Source organism: Puma concolor, chromosome B1 (assembly GCF_028749965.1).
Source record: "Puma concolor isolate L17-30 chromosome B1, mPumCon1.1.hap2, whole genome shotgun sequence".
NCBI classification, from domain to species: domain Eukaryota; kingdom Metazoa; phylum Chordata; class Mammalia; order Carnivora; family Felidae; genus Puma; species Puma concolor.
In genome coordinates, this window is record NC_141670.1 from 47,612,350 (window position 1) to 47,618,593 (window position 6,244).

The 6,244-nt window shown below is 37.2% G+C and overlaps 1 non-coding gene across 1 annotated transcript; it reads right to left on the reverse strand.

Moving 5' to 3' along the window:
* Nucleotides 1-209: 209 nt before the first annotated feature.
* LOC112859160 (U6 spliceosomal RNA) lies at nucleotides 210-317 on the reverse strand. The gene has a single exon (XR_003223473.1). It is a non-coding gene; the product is annotated as a U6 spliceosomal RNA (small nuclear RNA).
* Nucleotides 318-6,244: the final 5,927 nt, after the last annotated feature.

Genomic DNA, 6,244 nt, shown 5'->3' on the forward strand with positions numbered 1-6,244 from the left:
TGCTTACTCTGGGCTACAAAACTAGACTAGATAATCATTTTGTAGGATGTAGGTGTTGAGGCAGATTAGAAGGGGAAAAAGGAAAAGCACTCTCTGCTTCTGAAAGTTATAAGAGCACAAAGCCGTGCACCTTAAGTGGCAAGTGGTACCACAATTCAGATCCCATGGAACATTTTTGCAATACGAAAGGAGAAATAATTTTTGGTTCCACACAGGGATTCCATGAGTTATGTGTTGTGTGTCTTCCTTGTGCAGGTGCCATGCTAATCTTTTCTTTGTCATTCCAATTTTAATACTTGTGTTGCTGAAGCCAGCATGAATTGTGGTTTGATATTGCAGCTTGATTAGAGCGCCTCGGGTTTTGTTCCCAGGTTATGTTTTAAGGAACACTAGAATCTCTCTCTTGATACACAGAGGTGTTCTTTGCTCAAATGGACGTGGGAAATGGAGCTCATTTTGCTAAAATCTCTAAAGAAGATGTGCATGTAGCTTTGTTTCACTCTATACCTCTTGACTTTAACATGGAATCATTTTTTCTGAGAATCTTTTTTCTGAGATACATCTTGAAACTTTAATGGAACCCACAGAGGATTCTTTGGAAGATGTTGGTCCTGGAAGAGGTAGGGTGGGTATTGTCAGGTCAGATAAGCTCAGTAGGCAATGGATAAGGTAGAGGATGTCACTGATATCAAAATGTATTTATGGAAATTACTTATGGCTAAATTAGAAAAATAGTTTAAAATCTCAGAAACATAAAGTTGACCTGAATTCTTGCAAGATCCATCTTTGGCCATAGATTGTGCCTTGATTCTGGAAAGCAGAACAATTTATAAGTGGAATAGTTAAAATTCTCAGTGCCCTTTCTGATAATGTCATAGTTAAGTCATCATTCATTTTTATTTCTGTTTTGTATATTATTTTCCTTTGAGGCTGACAGTTGGTGTTCGGATCCCTTAAAAACAAGTCTCTTCCATGCTTTTCCCTCTTGTAAGACTTACTCTTCTCTGGAAAGATGCTCAGCATTATCTGAAAAGAGAAAATGCTCTCTGTGTCTCATTTTCCCAAGGCAATTACTAGTTAACTATCTTTGTCTTTAGCAGAATAAAGGTAAGAATACATATCAAGGTAGAAAAACTGTATGTACTTGGCTTCTTCTTTAACATTACCATTTCCTTGCATATGTATAGCTGTTCTTCTGAGGAAATCAAAGCATTTGTGCAACTATTTGATACTTGTGGTTAAAAAAAATACGCATAGATTATGTTTATCAATACTATATACATACATTCACAGGTAGACTTATCACTTAGCATTTATCCTAGTTCAAATTCCTGGGAACTCAGACAAGGCAGGTTTTAGGTGTAACAGCTGTGAGGTGTAAGTAGATCAACGGATGTAAAGGTTGAACATTGGTTTATACCGGGTTGTGCTGCTAAGAGAGCTATGCTGCTAAATCTCTAAGGTCTTTTCTACCTACAAGACTTTTATCCTCCCAGGGAGAAAGGAATAATTTGTCAACTGAAGGCAATTGACGGTACATGTAAAAAAAGTGAGGCATGGCAGAATGAGCCCTGGAACTCTGGCCTTCTATTCCCCATCTATAATTGTCCCATCCAAACACTCCTTTTCATTTAATTTCTTTCCTTGTGGCTTGGGCTTTGGAGATTGGATAAATTAGAAAATGTTATTGTTTTGAGATATTTGAATTCAGATGGAATGGGTAATCAGCTAGTGACCAGAGGCTTCTGGAGCTCTAGGGAAACTGGTGCTGCCAACATCCCTGAGGCTTGACCACCTTCTGCTTGAGCAGATGGTAGGCAGAAACAACATCTTGAAAAGTTGAAGAAAGCCAAATTGAAAATGGTCCCTGGAATGTAAAGGGGCCATTCACTACACCTCTTGTGTCCGTTGATGATATATTCTACTTTTTCTCTTGCCCTTCATTGCCTAGAACATCCTCTATTTCATGCTCTGTAGGGCTGACTTCTTTTTGTTCCTTCAAGGCTTAGTTTAAATATGGCCTCCTCAGTGTAGCCTCCCTTGATGATTCAACTTCCTAGGTTGCTTGACTCTATTATTCTCCACCTCTGTATTTTCAAGTCATTTAGAAATTCACCACAACGTGCAGTTACTGTGTATTTTTGTTTGCTTACTTATTAATTGTCTCTCTCTCCCTCTCTTACTAGATTGTAAAATCCATGAAGGTTAAGACCACGTCTGTTTATTTTTCTGTGTAGTCAGTATGTTTTATGAATAAATGTTTTATGAATAAATAACTCTAAAGCCTATATTCACATCATTTAAAAATTAACAATAGTACAGCCACCTGCCAAAACACATGTCACTTGGTAAAATACATAATGGACACGAAATGAAAAAAATTATTTCATGGTAGTGTAAAATGAAAAAAATTATTTTTAAAAATTAAAAATTATAGCATGTAGGGTTGAAAATATGCAAGCCTCTAAAATTGCTAAGAAGAGTAAGCACACGTTAAAATTTCATTAGAAACCAGAAGACCAAAAAAAGAATATGCCTGCTGCCCAGAGGTTGAGAGAAGTTGTCAATATGTAATATCGATATATAATACGGAAAGTACAACCTAACTTTAATTTTTTTTCTTTTCCTTCTCTATTTTGGATATTGACCTCTGGGCTAAATATGGGAGAACAGAAATACAAGTGTAGCAAACAGAGTATGAGAGAATAACAAGCTGCTGTACAAATATTATGTTCTCTTGGCTATAATATATTTTATTCCAGGGAACAAGAAGATTCACAAAGGAATCTAAAGAGGTTTGAATTTAGGAAAATGGAGCATATGTACTTTTTCCTATTCCTCTCATTAGGTACAACTAAATGTGTTGAACATTATGTGTAAAACAGCCATGAGATTCAGATAGACTGTGGGGGCAGGGGGAGGTAGAACGGCTCTCTTTCTCAAGTTGACAAACAATACATGGTGAATCCCCTAGGTTTTCAATTTGCTTCATATGTCCCAGATGGGAGCAGTAACTTGAAAATGGGCACAGAACAAAAAGACAAAAGACAAACAAAACCCAGCCTGAACAAAAAAAGTGCTCTGTTTAGATGAAGGCCCAGGGAAAGGAGCATAACAGAATGAATTTTTTAAAGGCAATAATTACTCTTTTTCAGTCAAACAGCACAGAACATACTTCATCTCCACCCAACTACAATGTCCAAATCAGAAGTCTAGGCTTCCATTCTCATCAGGCTGAAATGAGGCACCTTAACACTTTACCACTGTGGTGGTGTCAGAGAAAGTTGAGTATGAAGCCAAGAGTTTTATCCATTTTAGATGGTAAAATGATCACTCCCTCCTCTCTTATGGTGGCAGCAGAAAAGATGCAGGAAGCCTGGACATTTCCCCCTACTCAGCCCAGCAATAATGAGAAAACCTACTCATTTCCTGCTGAAATGGTGTCAATACAGGCCTAGTGGAATCAGAACTTTCACCACCCACCATCCAGTAGTAACAAAGCCATCCCCTTAGTGAATTAGTGGAAGCTGCATGGGGAGCAATAATGAAGTGCTCTTTCCTGTCCCAGCCAGGGTGGTATCAGTAAGGGCCTACTGGGGAGCTGGAATTCCCACCTTTGCCCAGCAGTAATGAGGAGCTGCCCACCCCTAATTGGATGTCATTGAATGCCAACGAAGAATCATAGACATAGACTTCTATTTGATATGGCCACAATAGTACATCACACTCCCACACCCCCTTTCCTTTTCAAGGAAGTGTCATTGAAAGCCAGATTTAAAAAAAAAAAAAAAAAAAGAAGTTTTAAATAAGTCCAGAGTTTTAAAACATAATATAAAAATATCTAGGTTTTGGGAAGCCTGGATGGCTTAGTCAGTTGAGCATCTGATTCTTGATTTTAGCTCAGGTCATGACCCCAGGGTCATGGGATCAAGCCCCAAGTGAGGCTCCATGCTGAGCAAGGAGGTTACTTAAGATTCTGTTTCTCTTCAGATACCATATATTTTCACTCTTATGTGGATCCTGAGAAACTTAACAGAAACCCATGGGGGAGGGGAAGAAAAAAAATGAGGTTAGAGTGGGAGAGAGCCAAAGCATAAAAGACTCTTAAAAACTGAGAACAAACTGAGGGTTGATGGGGGGGGGGGGGTGGAAGGGAGGGAAGGGTAGGTGATGGGCATTGAAGAGGGAATCTTTTGGGATGAGCACTGGGTGTTGTATGGAAACCAATTTGACAATAAATTTCATATATTAAAAAAAAAAGATTCTGTCTCTCTTCCTCTGCCTGTCTCCCCCCTCACATGCTCTCTCTCTCTCTCTCCCTCTCTCTCAAATAAAACTAAATTTTAAAAAATCTAGGTTTCAACTGATAACTGTTAATCATAAAAATAACCAAGAAAATCTCAACTTGCATGAAAAAAGACAGACAATCAATTAATGCCAACAATGAGATGCAGAGTTAGAATTATCTCTAGTGATAAAGCAGCCATCATAAAAATGTGTCAACAAGTGTTAAAAAAAATGCTTAAAACAAATGAAAAAAATGGAACAAAGAAGCATAAAGTGTCAGCAAAGTAATAGAAGATGTAAAAAGAATCAAATGAAAGAATTTAGAACTGAAATATATATTAACTAAAAGAAAAGTACCAGTGAATGAACACAACAGCAGAATGTGTTCATTCTTAGTTCAGAACTGAGAAGAATCAGTAAATTTGAAGATAGAACAGTAGGAATTTCTTTAAAACTTTAGCAACCAATGGGACTATAACTAAATATCTGCATCACTGGAGTCCTAGAAGAGGACAAAGTGAGGCAGGAAAAGTAATTAAAGAAATAATGGCTGAAAACTTCCTAATATGGAAAGACATAAACATGCAGATTCAAGGAGCTGAAAGAACCCCAACATTATGACCTTAAAGAAATGCACATCAACCAGAGTGCAGTCAAAGTTCTGGAAATTAAAAACAAAGAAAAAAATCTTGAAAACAGTGAGAAAGGAACAATACCTTACCACTTACAGGGAAAAACAATTCAACTGACAGCAGATTACTTATCAGAGAGCATGGATGCCAGGAAGAAGCAACACATAATTTTATTTATTTATTTTTTATTTTTTTAATTTTTTAAACTATTTTAGTTTAGTTTAGTTTATATTATTTTAATTTTATTTTTTTAATTTACATCCAAATTAGTTAATATATAGTGAAACAATGATTTCAGGAGTAGATTGTTAGCGTCCCTTACCATTTAGCCCATCCCCCCCACACGCCCCCTCCAGTAGCCCTCAGTTTGTTATCTATATTTATGAGTCTCCTATGTTTTGTCCCCCTCCCTGTTTTTATATTATTTTTGTTTCCCTTCCCTTATGTTCATCTGTTTTGTCTCTTAAAGTCCTCATATGAGTGAAGTCATATGATTTTTGTCTTTCTTTGACTAATTTCACGTAGCATAATACCCTCCAGTTCCATCCACATAGTTGCAAATGGCAAAATTTCATTTTTTATGATTGCCGAGTAATACTCCATTGTATATATATATGCCACATCTTCTTTATCCATTCATCCATCAATGGACATTTGGGTTCTTTCCATACTTTGGCTATTGTTGATAGTGCTGCTATAAACATTGGGGTGCATGTGTCCCTTCGAAACAGCACACCTGTATCCTGTGGATAAATGCTTGGTAGTGCAATTGCTGGGTCATAGGGTAGTTCTATTTTTAGTTTTTTGAGGAACCTCAATACTGTTTTCCAGAGTGGCTGTACCAGCAACACATCATTTTAAAGTGTGAAAAGAAAAGGAATTTCAACCCCCAACTCTATATTCAGTGAAAATATTCTTTAGGAATGGAGTGTAAATCAAGACATCCTCAGAAGGAAGACTAAGGGACATGTTACCAGTGAACTTACTCTAAAAGAATGGCTGAAGAAAGTCCCCTAAACAGAAAGGAAATGACAAAAGAAGGAAACATCAAAAAGAAACAATGGGGGCTCCTAGGTGGCTCAGTGGGTTAAGCGTTGACTTCTGCTGAGGTCATGATCTGGCGGTTTGTGAATTTGAGCCCTACATCTAGCTCTCTGCTGACAGCTCAGAGCCTGGAGCCTGTTTCAGATTCTGTGTCTCCTTTTCTCTCTGCCTCTCCCATGCTCATGCTCTGTCTCTCAATAATAAATAAATGTTAAAAAAAATTAAAAAGAAAGAAAGAAAGAATAAATAATGGAAAAAGTAAAAAAAAAAAAATCATTCAC